Source organism: Oryctolagus cuniculus, chromosome 3 (assembly GCF_964237555.1).
Source record: "Oryctolagus cuniculus chromosome 3, mOryCun1.1, whole genome shotgun sequence".
In the NCBI taxonomy this organism is placed as follows: domain Eukaryota; kingdom Metazoa; phylum Chordata; class Mammalia; order Lagomorpha; family Leporidae; genus Oryctolagus; species Oryctolagus cuniculus.
The window spans coordinates 115,321,542-115,338,916 of record NC_091434.1 but is presented as its reverse complement, the minus strand read 5'-3'; the positions used below and the strand labels follow the sequence as shown (position 1 = coordinate 115,338,916).

The window sequence follows — 17,375 nt, the reverse complement described above, 5'->3', positions numbered from 1 at the left end:
GGATATAAATGTTGACTTTCATGTATGTCATTCTTGGAGATTATGAGTTCGTCAAGAACAGAAAATGGTTTTCATGTGGTTCTATACCCCTAATGCCTAACAAAAGCAATAGAATGTGCTCAAAAAGTACTTACTAAATGAATGAGGATAAGTTGTGGGCAAAAGTCCATGTATTTATTTCATCAGTTTTCTGCCTGTGAATATTCCTATCAAAGAACTCAGAATATGACTTAGTAAGTGTTTGATGACCTACTTGTCTTCACTCAAGGTTGCACACACCCAGAGGGAAGGCTCTGTAAGGTGTTCACTCACATGCCCCTGGAATGTGTCTATAGTCGTGCCTTTGATGTGTTTATCTGAGGACACCATGACCTGCCACCACCCTCCTTTTCAGCATCATTTTGCATCCATCCCCCTTCTCACTCCATGTCAGATAACACTAAACATCTAGTGGGTTGCTCTATTTTTTCCTTTTTATTTGTACATCCTATACCATTCTTCATCCCAAACACTCTCTTCCTTATACAACTCCTATTTCCCGTAGGTCCAGCTAGGGACATCTTTCACAAAGACTTACCCACCACTGCTGTCAGGCTGGATTAGGTGCCTCTGCAACATGGTCACATAGCATATGAACACTATTGAGGTGAGCATTTGGATCAAGAGATTGAAATAAAGAGGAGATGCAACTTAAAGAAAACCTTTTAGTGAGACCAGAGAGAGCTTTCTGACTGCATAGGGCCTAGATCAAGCTTGGTGAACCCTAATGAAAGAGTATGGAACACAGGCCCTGCCTGGGTGTGGCTGGGTGACTTCTGAGGTCTACATCCTGAGTCAACTCACTCCTCAGAAATGATTATTAAATGATGATTTTTACGTTAAAAAACCTTAATGATTTCTGAGATTCCTTCTGAGCCACAAAACCTCATTTTCACTTTCTTATTTTTACCAGGTTCCTAAATCACAAAGATGCCATTAAGATAAATCATAATTTTAGATGAAAGAGAAGTAAAATAATGACCTTTGAAATATAATATCCAGGAAAATGTGCCCTGATAACCACTCTTTTCTTCTTCAAGTCCATGAATAAAAGAGACTTCAACTCTAACTCTGCCCCTTCTCTGATTCCATAAATACTCTGTCCCTGAAAACTGAAATAGGGTGCAACATTGTGATCCTTTCTCTGTTATTCTGTCTTTTATCTTCACATTGGTGTATTGCAGAAGGGAGACAATTATGTGCCATCAGTGTGGCTGGAATATCAAAATACAGCTCTTCTGAAAAGCCCTTTGCACTCTGCAAGAGTCCAACTTAGAGACTTTTTATCGAGATATGACTCCTCTACAAACTTTTCTCTTTACTCACCATTTTCTCACAAATCCAGAGGAGAATAGTCCGTTTGCTTCCCACAGATTTCCGCTGTAATCTGTCACTTCACACTCTAGATGAAGATGTTTGTTTTGAATAGTTTTTAAAGATAAATCTGCTGACTTAAACTGTACCTGTTCCAAAAATTGTTAATAATTCTTCACTGTACCCTTTTCCCTCTCAAGTAAATGGTTGGCTGCAACCAATGAAAGCCCTGTTCTGTTTACAAGGAGGAAGCTGTCGCTCTACTGGAAGGCTTTATGATCACTTGGCACGAAGACAGACCTTGGTTTATTGGCCCAAGATGATTTGCAGCAAAATTGTGTCTACATAACTGCAGAAGTAATTAAGCTCTCACTGGGGCTATCTGTCCTGGTGTCGAGGGATGAAGAAAAGCCCATGGTGCAATTTAACTTAGGAAATGCTGACACTGAGTCCAGTGACAGGAAACATGCTAGATTGTCGGAGTCATTTTTTCTCCTGTGGGTCCTTGTCACCATTATGAAGTCAGACTACTTCTGAAAAGAACAAAAGTAAATTCACACAGAAATCCCAGCTGCAAAAACATGCAAAGACCAACAGAAACTGGAGAGAACAGAAGAAGGTTCACATTTTTCAGCTCTTCCAGGCAGGAGGCTTGGAGGACAGTGGTAAGAGCTCAGATGATGGTTCTGGTGACCTATGTAAAGTCCTTAACTAATATAAACCTCAGTTTATTTTTAAGCAAAATAGAGAACACTAGCACTATTACCTCATGGAGTTAGTATAAGAATTTTATAAAATAGTACAATTAAAGGGATGGTAACTGCTGCAGTCTGAAGGTTTGTGTCCTCTCCAGATTTGTGTGTTGACACTTAATCACCGTTGTAATAGTATTAGGAAATGGGCATGTTGGGAGATGACTACATCATGAATATAGAGCCCTCACCAAAAGGATTAAGCCCACTAAAAAGAGGTCCTGGAGTTGCTTTGTCCTTTCCATTTTGAGAGGACCCAGTAAGAAGTTGTCATCAAGAATTAGGGAACAAGCCCTCACTAAATGCTGAGTTTGCCAGTGTCTTGATTTTGCCCATCTCAGGCTCCAGAACTGTGAGAAATAATTTTTTGTTGTTTAGAGGCCACTAGTCTATGATTCTTTTTACAGTAGTCCAGATAGACTAAGACATTGACTAAGCTAGGCACACAGTGGCTTCAAAAGTTCTTGGGAGCGGCTGACATTGTGACACAATGGCATAGTGGGTAAAGTTGCAACATCCATATGGAAGATGGTTTGTGGCCTGGCTGCCCCACTTCCAATCGAGCTCCCTGCTAATCACCTTGGAAAAGTATTAGAAGATGACCCTAGTGATTGGCCCCCTGCCACCCTTGTGGGAGACCCGGATGAAGCTCCTTGCTACTAGCTTTTGCCTGGCTCAACCCTAGCCATTGTGGCCATCTGGGGGAGTGAAACAGAGAATAGAAGATTTAGGTCTCTCCCTCTCTCCCTCTCTCTCTCTTCATCTCTGTCTCTGTCTCTGTCTCTCTATCTCTCTCTCAGTCTCTTCTCTGTAATTCTGACTTTCATATAAACAAATCTTTTCAAAAAATACTTGGGGAATGCACATTATGAAGATACTGTATAAATTTAAAATTTTGTGGCAACAAAATAAACTTACTTTTTATTTCTCCCCAGAAATCTTTTAGTTAAGGCATACAAACTTTATGCACTTCAAAAATACAAATTTAGGAACAGTGATTCTTCCCATCTTATCCTCCCTCCCACCCACACTCCCACCCTACTTTGTTTTTCTCCTCCCTCTCCTATTCTGATTCTTATTTTTACTAAGATCTATTTTTTCAATTAACTTTATCCACATAAGATTACCCCTACATTAGGTATAGAGTTCAAACAATTAATCTTACACTTTAATTCTATTTTCCATAAACTTTTTGAAGTCCCCTAAATCTTATTTGTTGGTGCTAAAAGTGCTAATCCTCTTGATCTCATCCTGGATATTGAAATGGTTAATCATCACCTCTAAAAATCCATTTTGACAAATTTAAGCTATTTTAAGAATGTCCTTTGGTGATGCCTCTCCAGGATCAAGCAGTCATATTTTCTACTTTCTGTGTCAGAGGATGTGTTACACTTAAATGCTTATCTTTTGTAGCTGTGTTGATGATGCTGCATTTATATGTTTACTTTGTTTTGAGGTCAAGTAGCAAGAGCTGTAAGATGTGACAACAATACATAAAATAGTGTGGGGGAATGGAAGAGGGAAGATGACCTGGTTTTTCCTAGGAACATGAACACTTCCAGGAAAGCACTAACTAGACCAATTCCCTATAAGTATGTCAATCTTGCATGGAGAAAATTGTGTATTCATGTCTTTTGGAAAATGGGTAATCTTGTTCATGGGTGAGGCAGGCACAGATGTCACTCCCTCCAGGCTCCCATGAATAATGTTATAACAGAGAGAGGTACCAAGATGGCAGAACAGGGAGGGAGCTTACTGCTCTAGTCTAGGGGAACATAGTTAAAAAATGTAAAGAGTGTGTGCATTCTCAGGGAAGAATTAGAGAAAAAAACAGCAGAGGAAAATCCACACAAATTAGAGGGACAATGTGGTTTTATGTGGAGGGTGTGGAGATGCACAGATCAGGACCCCAGCAACTGCAGGCCTCAGCCCCAACAATGGAAGTGAGGTAATACCAGACTGCAGCCCAAGCCACTGACGATAAAGCTGCAGGAAGAACATGCCGTGAGTCTAGCTTGGAGTCCTGTGTGGGACAGTATACCTGCCAACACAGAAGAGAAAAAAAGGAGTGTGTTTTTCTTTCTCCAGTGTCCTATAACTAGCTGAGAGCAGGTGGGTGCCATTTGGGACATATGTAGAAGCTGGACCAGCTCGTGTCCGTGTCCCCAGCAACCAGCCAAGAGGAGACTCTTGAGTTTGGCTGGGAGAAATGATGGAGGCTGGGTGCTCTTGACTGTGGGAGCCTTGTGTGCTGGGCCTATGAAAGACTGGCTGCATGAGATGGTACAGGGTATGGCTGGGTCTTTGGGCAGTCACAGTGGGTGGCTCCACATACTCAGGGATCCTTAATTCCCTGGTAAGTGTCATTGCTGCAGGATCCATGGTCATGAGGAAGACTGCACAGATCCTTTGTGTGGTTCTTGTGGTAGCATGGATGAATATTGTACCCACTGAGGCTAGTGCCCAGGTACTGGTCTCCTTTGAAGAGAGGAGATGAGTGTGAGTCTACATCAACAGAGCTGAAAAAAATCCCCTCTGATAAAAGAGAGGGAAAGACAGAGAGAGAGAGAGAGAGAGAGGGAGAGAGAGAGAGAGATTGATTTACTATGCACAATTTAGGAGTCGCCTTGGACAGTCACCCTGGAGGACTGAATAGAGCTCCCTGGCCAGACCCAGCATATACCCCAGGGTATTCACTGAAAGATCAGATATTCCACTAATCCACAGAGGCATAGTCTACATAGTCCAAAGGTAAAAGCCATCACAGGGAAAAAAATAATAAGCATCTTCACAAATGCCTAGAACACAGCAATTAAGAAACAAGAATGAAGAAGACAACATGACACCCCCAAAGGAACAAACAACACTTCAGTACTAGAAAGTAAAGATGAAGAGATTGAAGAAATGCCAGAAATTTAATTCAAAAGAAATGGTCATAGGATTACTTAGAAGTAATCAGAAGCTGTGAATGGAATGGGAGAGGGAGCGGGAGATGGGGGGGTTATGGGTGAGAGGGAAGTTATGGGGGGGGGAATCCATTGTAATCCATAAGCTGTACTTTGGAAATTTATTAAATAAAAGTGAAAAAAAGAAGTAATCAGAAGCAAATTCATGAAATTAAGAAATCAGTACATGGTATGAAAGAAAATTTTTCTCATGAAATTGGGATTTTAAAGAGAAATCAAAAAGAAATATTGGAAATGAAGAATTCAATAGAACATATAAAAATGCAATGGAAAGCCTTATAAATATAATCAGTGACTCAGAAAAAAGAATATCCAAGTTAGAAGACAAATCTCTGGAAATTGTATAGTCAGACCAAAAAAAAAAAAAAAAAAAAAGAAATGAGAAAACCAAAAAAAGTGCTGGAGATTTGTGGGATATTATCAAATGACCCAACATGTGGGTATTAGGAGTTCCTGAAAGCATGAGAAGAGAAAATGGATTAAAAGGCCTTTTTTGTGAAATAATTACAGAAAACTTCCTTAATTAGGAGAAAGAAAAGGATGTCTAAATACAGGAAGCACAAAAACTCCTAATAGACATGGCCAGAGAAGATCCTCACTGTGACACATTGTAGTCAAAGTCTCCACAGCAAAATATCAAGAAAGATTATGAAATGTGCATGAGAGAAATTCTGGATTACTTTCAGAGGGTCCAATTAGACTCACAGCAGACTTCTCCTCAGAAACACCACTAGCTAGGAGAGAATGGCCAGATATATTCCAAGTCTTAAGAGAAAAAGACTGTCAGCACAGAGTATTATACCTTGTAAAGCTCTCATTTATGAATGAAGGTGATATAAAGACCTTCCACAAAAAACAGAAATAGAAAGAATTTGTCACCACTCATCCAGCCTTACAAAAGATGTTTAATGATATGTTATACACAGAAACATGGTCATCACTATGAAAGAAGGTGAAGACAGAAAATCTACCAGTAAAAGTAGAAAGGAAATCCAAAGTCAACAATAGGAATATTTATGGAAAAATGGCAGGGTCAAGTCGTTGCTTATCAATAGTCACCTTGAATATAAATGGCCTCAACTCTCCAATTAAAAGATACAGACTGGCTGCTAAAAATAAAACACACACACAAAAACACCCAAAACCCATCTATTTGCTGTCTGCAAGAAACACATCTCATCAACAAAGATACATGCAGACTGAATGTGAAAGAATGAAAAAAATTATTCCATGCCAACAGATACCAAAAACTGGTGTAGCCATGCTAATATCAGACAAAATAGACGTTAACTTAAACACCATTAAAAAGAGACAAGGGACTATGCAATGATTAAGACATCAGTTCAACAGGTAGATGTGACAATAAAAATGTATTTGCACCTGATTACAGAGCACCTGGCTATTTAAAAGAAATGTTAATGGATCTAAGGGGAGACATAGACTTGCATACATTTTCATTAGTTTCAGCAATAAAAAGATCAACCAGACAGAAAATTAGCAAGAAAACAACAGTTAATCCACACTCTTCATCAAATGGACCTCACGGATATCTACATAACTTTTCATCCTACAGTGCCAGCCCTTGTCTTTTTTTTTTTAAGATTTATTTATTCAAAAGACAGAGTTACAGAGAGACAGAGGCAGAGAGAGAGAGAGAGAGAGAGAGATATCTTTTGTCCACTGGTTCACTCCTCAGACAGCCACAAAGGCCAAGACTGTGCTGATCTAAAGCCAGGAGCCAGGAGTTTCTTCTGGGTTTCCCATGTTATAGAATACACATTCTTCTCACAAGTGCAAGGAACTTTCTCTAGGATATACTGTTCTAGGCCATAAAGCAAGTCTCAAGACATTAAAAAAATGAAAATCATACCATGTATCTTCTCTGACCATACTAGAATGAAACTGGAAATCAGCAACTCAAGAATCTGTAGAACATATGCAAACACATAGAGACTGAACACCATGCTGCTGAATGGTGGGTCACTGAAGACATCAAAAGAGAAATCAAAAAACTGTTGGGAACAGTTTTGTTTTTCATACTATTTGTTGAACTCTTTACTTAGTATAATCTTCTGTGTATAAAGTTTATTGAGGCCGGCACCACGGCTCACTAGGCTAATCCTCTGCCTTGCGGGGCCGGCACACCAGGTTCTAGTCCTGGTCGGGGCACTGGATTCTGTCCCGGTTGCCCCTCTTCCAGGCCAGCTCTCTGCTGTGGCCCGGGAGTGCAGTGGAGGATGGCCCAAGTACTTGGGCCCTGCACCCCGTGGGAGACCAGGATAAGTACCTGGCTCCTGCCATCGGATCAGCGCGGTGCGCTGGCCGCAGCACGCCGGCTGTGGTGGCCATTTGAGGGTGAACCAATGGCAAAAGGAAGACCTTTCTCTCTATCTCTCTCTCTCACTCTCCACTCTGCCTGTCAAAAAAAAAAGTTTATTGGAAATAGATCTTAGTAAAAAATAAGAATAGGAATAGGAGAGGGAGGAGGAAGAAGGGTAGGAGTGCAGTGGGAAAAAAACTATCACTATATCCCTAAAGTTGCGTTTATAAAATGTATGAAGTTTGTAGGCGTTAAATAAAAGGTTTCTGGGGAAAAATAAAGCTATAACAGGAGAGCAGGCCATGTACCAAATGAGCCAGGTGCCTTGGCTTTTCCAAAGGGAAGTTTATGTCCTGTTTTCAAAGCAAAAATGGTATAGCTGCCATTCTAAATCCTTGTATTAAGGTCTTTAGGAAGGAATCAATCATGCCTCAGAGAATGTCACATTGTTTTGTCCAAGTAAAATTTTGAAGAGCATCTATGCTTTTCAAAAATAAGGAAACTAAGGTCCAGCGATTTGAAGTGAGTTAAACACAAGATAGTAACAACTAAGGCAGGACAGGGGCTCTGTTCTGCTGAATTTCAGTGTGGGGAGCTTTCCCTTTATTTTGCTGCCATCTTGCATCAGCGACCAGGATATCTCTAACAGTGATCAATAAAACTAACAGGGCTACAGACTTAGTAGGCAAATATGGTATGTCTTGGACTAAAGATACTCAATCACCATCATTATAATAACACAATGTCTGAAACCTTTCTTTGTGTTGGCCACTGATGAAATTCCATAACATGTACAAGGGACATAGAGCGGCCATAATACATGTCTTGTCATTATTATTTCTGCTGTCAATGCATTATTATCACATTAATACAACAATGAACAACATTTAATTGTGTGTAACCCTATGAATCTCAAAATCTAGGTGGGGAGATCAGACATCTGTACATTTCTTTATAACACATGCTAGAGTGCTGAAATTACAAGGATTTCTTTAAGCGCTGGATTCATGTGTCACTAAATGAGGGGGATATTTTCTCTACTAAACTGTTGTTCCTTCTTTCTCCCTTGGTTTGTGAAACTCAGTATCCTGAGAATGGCAGTTGGAGTGCTTTATGACATGAATTTATTCATTTTACAGATTTCTTTCGTGCTTAAATTTCCCATTAAAATAGACATCCTGCGTCCAAGAAGAGAGATGATTTTATTGAATAAGAAATAACAATATTGCTTTATGTCTTTGCATTTAGTGAGACCCTGTGACAATCAGATGCCTTTCGGAGTCACTAATGGTCAAGTTTAAGAGAATTGAAAAAATTTTCAAAAAAATCTTCTTCCATTGATAAATGAACTTGAAATGGCCACCCATGAAAATGTTTATTTCATTGCATATTTTGGGCACTGAAATATGGGTTTCATGCCTAAAGCCAGTTTTTAGAGTGTAGCCTCCTTGAGGAAATGACTATGCTATTGGCAGGTGGCAGGCAGGGAAGATATTATTAGGTTTGGCCTAAAGCATCCTCCACATGTTTCAGGTTTGGCTTTAAAGGTTTCTCTCTACAAGGTGAACTGTAACCTAACTTGATGTGCAAACAAGCTGTAACTTACTGTATAACGAGTAGCTGAGTCATAGCCAATCTCAAGTGGACAACTGTTCAAATCACGTTCAAATAAGGCAGATGCCAGCTGTAACCAATAGGACTGTCTCCGTACCTTGCTTCTAGTTTCTGTGCATCTCTTTTCTCATCTCTAGCTATAAATATAACCTGTCCATATGGTTGAGTGGAGCATTCTGAATTATTTTCAGTTTAGACTGCTGTCCAATTCTAGAAGTGAAAATAAGGCCAATTAACATCTATAAAACTAGATTTGTTGTGGTTTTGTTTTTTTAACAGCACCATGCAAAGCACTTCGTGCATATATTAAAGTCTCATGGCAAGCTAGACAGCAAGTGGTAGCATTTCAATTTTGTAAGTGAGAAAACTGAGCCCCAGAATTGCTAAGAAATTTATCTTTGGTCATTCACTTGGGAATTAAAGGCCCAGGTCTCTGTGATATTAATTATGCCTGTGTTCCATCCATCCTATTAAGCACTCAAATCCTTACTTGAGAACACAGAACATATTAAGCTTTCATTACATCTGTGTTGAATAAAGATTTTGCATGGCTTATTTAAAAGGTATCAGCCTAACTCAAGTGTCTGAGCTGTATCTCTGCTGGTAACTGTGGCCTTAGGCTGGTGACTTTGACTCCTAAGTCTGCACTTATGGACTGTGTCTAACACCACCTGCTCCTGTGCATCAAGTTCTTTGGGGATAACATGTGAAATGGATGTGAAACACCTTTGATTCAATGCTTCCGTTGCTTTGAAGGCAGTAAAAACTCATGATAGCATAAGATTACCAGGCACTGCTTGTGTGGAGAGCAGACTGATTATCAGTCTTCTAAATACACTTATGCCCAGGACAATCTGACCATGCCTGTGCATGTCTCCTGCCCTCAGGTGGTGTGTGCAGAGGCTCTTTCATCAAGACAGTAGATATCTCTACACCAGGGCATCTTCTTCCTGACTTACATATGGCACATGGACAAAGATTTCCAGTAAGGTGATGATACAGATACTCTTCAATCTAGATATATTTATGTTGCCAGATTATGGCACCACATGCTGTTTTAGGCATTGAAAATGGAATACTGAAGGAAACAACAGAATCTCTGTTTATGTGAACTTAGAGAAGAAATATTTTTAAAAATGATTTAATATATTGACAAGAGTACTCTGATGAAAACAAAACATAAAAATTTAACTTATTCCCTTTCTGAGTTTCATTACAAGTAAATTGAAATTTATATTAAATGTATAGGATTCTTCTGAGGAAATGAGAAACAGTGCTAAGCAGTGGGTGATTAATGCATATTTATCCCTTTAAATTTTCTCTTTGCCATGATTTTCCTTCTTGCCCCCAATTTCATATTTTGGGTGAAAAGAAGTTAACATAAAACTTGGAAGAGCAACATCCTCAGAAGTGCAGTTTATAGTCTGATAAAGATGTTGGGCAAGGAAAAATGTGGTTGCACTGCTTGACTTGTTTGAGGGAGAGAGTGTTATGTTGGTTGCCTACACATGAGAGTTAAGCACAGGCTTTGGTATCAGCTGGCATAATTGTCTTCCTTTCCCTTTGGAAGCTTCTCTGGGTCCTCCCCAGCTATCATGAAAGACCCACCTGCATCTCATAATTGCCAGTCCCAATCAAGTCCTACAACTACATACATAAAAGTCACTTTTATCAATTACAATAATAATAGTGGTCATCATCATTTATTAACTGAGTATATATTATGAGCTAGGTCCTGAGCTTTACATAAACTATGTGATTAAATTATCAAAACAAGATGTGAGAGTTGTGTGGAGTTCTCCCTTTTGTTTTTAAAATTCTTTAAAAAAATTTAAGACTTTTTTTGGGGAAATGGCGCAGGGTTTGAAACATGGCGGACGACGTGGACCAGCAACAAACTACCAACACTGTAGAGGAGCCGCTGGATCTCATCAGGCTCAGCCTGGATGAACGAATTTACGTGAAAATGAGAAACAACCGAGAGCTTCGCAGCAGATTGCACGCTTACGATCAGCATTTAAATATGATACTGGGAGATGTGGAAGAGACGGTGACTACCATAGAAATCGATGAAGAAACGTACGAAGAGATCTATAAATCTTCCAGTCAACCAAACGTAACATCCCGATGCTCTTTGTCCGGGGAGACGGTGTCGTCCTGGTCGCCCCTCCGCTGAGAGTCGGCTGAAAGAGAATTGACCCCAGGTAGCAATAGGAGACTTTGTACAACTGCCTCGTTAAAGGGACAGGACATTCACGGATAAATTAGCATACAGTTTGATACGAGAAGTGCCCCCATGGATTCTTCCACTCCTGAAATGAGTTCATTTGCAAGTAACTTAGAACTGCTTAAGCTGAGTGGTGGTTTCATTTCTCCCCAGCCCTGCCCAGCAGTGTGGCCACCAAGACATAGAACTCTTTCTCGGGTTGGTTTGCTCCATTGTATTCATGTAGACAGTGACTGGGTCTGTTTTTTGTTTTATTTTGTTTTCCTTTAAATTAAATTGGATATTTGCTTTTTGACTTTAAAAAAAAATTTAAGACTTTTTTTAGAGCAGTTCTCACTTATAGCAAAATTCAGAGGAGAGTAACTCTGAAATACCCACAAATACGCCTGTTTTAACACATACACGTTTTCTCCATTGTCAACAACTGTTCAGAGTAGTACATTTGTTTTCAATAGATGGGCCTACACTGACACATAATTATCTAAAGTCCTTAATTTACATTAGGGTTCACTCTTGGTGCTGTATATTCTGTGAATTTGGACACATGTATAATAACATGCATACAGACTTTATAGAATCATATACAATATTTTCACTCTGTAAAATACTCTGTGCTCTTCCAGTTTATCCCTCTTTCTCCCTTGATCCCTGGAAACTACTAATCTTTTAATATCTCCACGTTTTTTCTTCTCTCTTTGTAAACTTGAGAGTTTAAGATAAGTTATCTATCAAAGATGAGTTAAAGGCACTATGTGAAACTGTCTAAGAGCACAGTGATTTTGCTTCAATGTATCACCTTAGCCAAGTTGTCAGCTGGATGCTAACCTTGATATTTGCTCTCAAGATCGTTTTCCGTCCTTAACATGTAGCATCCCCTGGCTTTGTCAAGTTTCTACCCCAGCTCTGTCTCAATATCTACATGACTTCCTCATCTCAGGTATTGGCAGGTTTAAGAAAGTTTAAAGTTAACTCTAACCTTGAAGCAAACTCTAATGTCTACAGTGACCTGGCAGATAGAATTTAGGCAAATGTACAAGACTAGGCAGTGGTGGGGACTGTGACAAACAAATTATATACATCATTTAAATGGATTAGCTGACTACTCAGCTCCAACATTTTTGTTGCTTTATGAAATAGCGATTGTCACCAGTGAAGCTTAAACTTGAGTTTACCTATTTAATGTTTTTATTTTAAGACATGATGGAATCCAAACAAAATATATCTGCTCACAGGCTTCAAGGTTTTGAGCTCTGAATTTGAGAATTTAACTCTAAAAATCTTTCAAAGGGGGTGGAATGAAGGTAAGGTATAATCTAGTTCAAACCTTTCATATGGCAAGTGTTACTTTGTGTTTATAACATACAATAGGAAGGTAAATAATTTATTCATGATTCCACTGCTGGTCAGTGGTACAGTTAGCACTCCAATCAAATCTCACAGCTCTCCTATAACTCTTTTTCCATTCTTTTTGCAAGTGAGCTTATATTTTTTATTAATATAAAGAGAACTGATTTCAGAGATACAGTTCTAAGAAGATAACCATACTTTCCTCTACCCTTCTTCCACTAACTCCTCTCCCTGCCTCCCCTCTTTTAATTTTTACAAAGTCATAATTTAAATATGCACTATAATCACAGGAGTAATTCACCACTACACATTATATTCAACAAGTAAAAGATGGGAAGACCACAATTCCACAGGAGTATAAACAAAGGGCTAAAAATAACAATCATATTCCCAAGATGTCTATTTCTTAACTTTCTTTGTATTCTATATTAACTGCCACATATCAAAGAAAACATGTGATAGTTGTCTTTTTGAGACTGGCTTATTTCATTCACTAAGCATAATGGTTTTCAAACTCTTTGCCATTCTCAGCCACAGTTCCTATAGGTACAACAGACTAACCAGAAACAGCTTTGCCTGTTACTGATTGGATTTGGAGGTTAAAGAAGGCAAGATAAGAAAAGTATTGGATTTAGAGGGATTATGTGATTGATTCAACTTAGTATTTCCTAAGCTACTGTTAACTGAAATTATCCTCATAATATATTCTTTCCTTCCCAGGGACTCAGGCTTTGAGGACTGTCGCCATTTCTATACACACTGAATTTTTTTTTTTTTTTTCTATAGGGTCAGCCTTGGAAAGGAGTACATCACTTCTCCCACATTTCTTCACCCAGAACTTGTCATAAGGTCTGTACCTTGAGGTAAGGAGTTGGGAAAATAAATTTCTTATGTACTCAGGAATATAATATAAAGGATTGTCAAACATTTAGCATTATGTCTACAAAGAAAAAATTAATAACAAAGAAAGTAAAGTAAGTATTATTCTGCATTGAATCTCCACGATTGAATTGTGAGGATCAGGTTCTGTGGCTGGGAACAGAACTGCTATTGTAAACCATGCTCAGCAGCATGGTTTACCTGCAAGAGGCATTGGATGAGGATGTAGGATGCTTCTTATCTGCCAGCTTCCAGGAAGGCATTCATGGAGTACCTGGCCCGAGATTGCATGTGATCCTCTAAGGTGATTCTCAGTGGATATATTCTCAGACTTCATAGGTCAAAAAATCTGAGGCCCCTTCTGACACTGCACCAATCTCTTAGGGAGTGGGGTGGAGAACAGTAGGCCACTGTATAGAACAGAAGTCTCTACCTCGCTGACATTCTTTTGCTCTTTTGTGCCATGGGAGACCTGAGGTTTGTTTTGTCATCACAGATATATTTCCCTACTAATTTTAGAAAATGAATACTGCTGTTTCTTATGAGGCTGATAGATAAAAATTAGTTAAGAAATGAGGGAAATAAATTGTCTTATAAATAAATACAAGGACTGTAACCAGAGGGAAAATATACATACAGTGGTCTTTAATTAAGAATTAAAAAACTAGGCAGCCTTATACAAGAATATCATATTTACAAATAATATGCAGATGCAGTCTCAAGGCTCTAGACATCCTAGAATTACTTCCTGCAAAGGTGAAACATCTGTAATTTGGCTCCTCATCAGGCATAGTAAACTGAAATTACTGTGACTCACTCTTATGTCAGAGCATTTGGCCCATTAGGGACTTTTCTTCTTGTGTCTTTTTTTTAATATTTGTTTATTTATTTGAAAGAGTTACACATAGAGAGAAGGATAGGCACAGGTAAAGAGAGAGAGAGAGAGAATGAGAGAGAGAGAGAGAGAGAGAGAGAGGTCTTTTATCCATGGGTTCACATCGCAATTGGCCGCAACAGGCAGAGCTATGCTGATCAGAAGCCAGGAGCCAGGAGCTTCTATGAATGCAGGGGCCCAATGGCTTGGGCCACCTTCTACTGCTTTCCCAGGCCACAGAAGAGAGATGGATTGGACATGGAGCAACCGGGTCTTGAACCTGGAACCCATACAGGACGCCAGCACTGTAGATGGTGACTTTACCCGCTATGCCACAGCACTGGCCCCTCTCCTCATTTCTTTGTTTCTAGGTACCCAGACTAGGAGTCCCCCAGTAGTAATCACTATCTAAAGGCTGACAATTCTAGAATTCAGATCAAACATCTTAGATCATCTGTTAGTCTGCTAGGACTACTGTAACAATGACCAGAGTTTGTGTGAATTTCTTAAACAACAGAAATTCATTTTCTCACAGTTTTGAAGTCTAAGTGCCAGGTGTTGACAGGCTGTCTTCTTCTGAGAAAGTCCTTGTTAGGGTTAGGGTTAGGGTTAGGGTTAGGGTTAGGGTTAGGTTGTGCTTGCCTAATGAGATTGATGGCCCTCTTGTCCTGGTCTTCCCTCTGAGGCTGTGTGTGTCTAAATTTCCTCTTCTTTTAAGGACATATTAGATTAGAGTCATATTCGATTAGAGTCTGCCTTAATACCCTCATTTCGACCCACCTACCTCTTTAAATGCCTTCTCCCATAGTGAAGACATTCTGAGGTAATAGAGGTGAGAACTTTAGCATGCAAATATTGGAGGGATCTCTTTCAGCCTGTAATAGAACTCCATTTTCTATTCCATGGACAATATCCTATGAAATGTTACTAAACATTCTGGAAGAAGAAAAGTCAAAAGGTCAAATAAAAACTGCGCATATGTCATTATTATTCTCTTGCAGCTTCATCTATGCAATGGCTGAAGATACTCCTTTGGATTCTTCATTTATCCAATCCATTCTGTTTTGTCATAAATGAGGTTGAATTTGGTTTACTGGTGCTTGTTCCTGGAAGATGAGTTTATACACTATATGTGTAGAGACCCCCTACTCCTACGTACTCTCCTCTCCCATCAACAAATACATCTTCTGTCCTCTTCTGAACTTAAGCAATAATGTGTTGTTATCTCCTGGTTTTACCTTGGGTATCTAGTGCTACTCTCCTTCTTAAAGGTCCCTCTCATTCTACTCTTTTTAGTTTATCTTCCGAGAACCCCCTTCCTACTTGCTTGAAACAAGATGGAGGGTAGTTTAGAAAATTCTCCCCTACTAAATTCACTGGGGGAGATTTTTTTTTTTTGACAGGCAGAGTGGACAGTGAGAGAGAGAGACAGAGAGAAAGGTCTTCCTTTGCCGTTGGTTCACCCTCCAATGGCCGCCACGGCCAGCGCGCTGTGGCCGGCGCACCACGCTAATCTGATGGCAGGAGCCAGGAGCCAGGTGCTTTTCCTGGTCTCCCATGGGGTGCAGGGCCCAAGCACCTGGGCCATCCTCCACTGCCCTCCCTGGCCACAGCAGAGAGCTGGCCTGGAAGAGGGGCAACCGGGACAGAATCTGGCGCCCCAGCCGGGACTAGAACCCGGTGTGCCAGCGCCACTAGGCGGAGGATTAGCCTAGTGAGCCGCGGCACCGGCCTCACTGGGGGAGATTTTGAGAAAGGAAGCTTGAGGCCCAAGTGCTGTTGGGAAGGTGAATATACCATATTGATATTTGCATGCGCAAACACTGCTCTGTTGCAACATTTCATTCAAAATTAACCTTTTATTGGAAGCATTCTAACTGTAACCACCTCCAGTAATTAATCATGCTGTATCATGAAACTACCACATAGTAGTGATAATATTTGGAACAAAGTAAACTGATGGTCGAATAGGCAACCATTCACAACACCATCTAGCCTCTCTTCAATGCTGTGTTCTCCCCTCATCCTCTAAAATGCCATATAGCCTCTGACAAATGGTCTTTCCATAAGCATCAAGGTAGAATCATTAGATGCCAGTATATCAATATGAGAGCTCATTCTAGTCATCTATCTTCCATATATTCTCCAGGTATCTTAAAACACCTAACAATGACAGCATATTGTCAAAAATTCTAAATATATTCATCTTAGATCTTATCCAATGTCTTCTTTCCATACATGCATTAACTGAGAGCACTTTCTTGTACTCCTTACCTTGAATCCAGGTTGACAGCCAAAAATTACCCTATGATGCTGATTGGCTTGGACACAAAACGACGTTTCTAATTCAAATCATCAGACCATAACTTAGAATGGTCAGGAACTCACAATGTGACATCTCCTTTTTAAGCAAAGGCATCTTTTGGATGTCAACCAGTAGGTAAAAAACTAAGAAAAATTGATTGTGCTAAGTTCAAGGCTTGAAGATATAGTTAACTTTAGTTTCACCAACACTTCATTATCTGTTAAGGCGACTGACAGGAGCCAGAGATCATAAGAGGAGATAAGTATAATCTGTTAAATAAAGACTCAAATAGTTTTCAGGATCCAGCCAAAAAGACCATGAAGCCTTGGGAAACAGGGGTTTTACTTATAGGTAGAACTGAGAAACACCTATACTAAGTGATTGGAGAACCATAAAAAAGTGCCAATTCCCAGTATTTTCCAAGAATCCCACCACAGTGTCTAAAATTCCACCACTTGTTCATCACTTGGTTGGATGGCAAAGTTCTCTCTTCCTTTTTTATGCTTTCTTCCCTTGCCTTCCTTTCCCCTCCCTTCCACTTCCCCTCATTCCCTCCCTCCCTTTCTTCCTGCCTTTCAGCCTTCTGGCTTCCCGCCTTCCTTCTCTCCCTCCCTTTTCTCTGTCTTCTTCCTTTTTCTCCCCTTCTTTCCTGAAATGGAAACATCTCTGGGACACACAACACCACTTTAGAAGTTAACGTATTTGCTTTGCATTGCATTCTGTTCCCCAAAACTCACA

At 39.8% G+C, this 17,375-nt stretch overlaps 1 long non-coding RNA gene and 1 pseudogene across 9 annotated transcripts in view; both read left to right on the top strand.

Moving 5' to 3' along the window:
* LOC103348742 (peroxisome proliferator-activated receptor gamma coactivator 1-beta) overlaps positions 1-17,375 on the top strand; it is a 114,197-nt gene that overhangs the window by 92,242 nt on the left and 4,580 nt on the right. For 3 of the 9 annotated variants that reach the window (XR_007920423.2, XR_011387610.1, XR_011387605.1), the window contains 2 exons: positions 9,893-9,995; positions 13,366-14,933. This is a non-coding gene — a long non-coding RNA (peroxisome proliferator-activated receptor gamma coactivator 1-beta). Of the gene's footprint in view, positions 1-9,892; positions 10,561-13,365; positions 14,934-17,375 lie in introns of those variants that run through there. The other 6 variants (XR_011387609.1, XR_011387604.1, XR_011387603.1 and 3 more) reach the window with 4 other exon arrangements.
* LOC138849182 (U6 snRNA-associated Sm-like protein LSm3 pseudogene) lies at positions 10,858-11,538 on the top strand (annotated as a pseudogene).